The sequence below is a fragment of the Penaeus monodon genome, chromosome 15 (genome assembly GCF_015228065.2).
Source record: "Penaeus monodon isolate SGIC_2016 chromosome 15, NSTDA_Pmon_1, whole genome shotgun sequence".
NCBI lineage: Eukaryota > Metazoa > Arthropoda > Malacostraca > Decapoda > Penaeidae > Penaeus > Penaeus monodon.
The window spans coordinates 5,306,450-5,306,670 of NC_051400.1; positions in this window are offsets into that span (position 1 = coordinate 5,306,450).

Here is a 221-nt window from a genome sequence, read left to right on the forward strand (position 1 = left end):
GTGGCGAATGTACACTTGAAAGATTGGTGATGATTGTTGGTCTACAATTTGTTTAGAATTACATCGTTGTATTTCAAATAATCATCACCAACCTGTTGATCATCAAATAATTATCATTAGAAACCTGTCAATTATCCTAAGATTATCATTACAAATTCCAGTTCGATTTTACGTGAATTTGTGCTAAAAGAGATTTATTCAACAAGTTTCGTTTGTTTGTA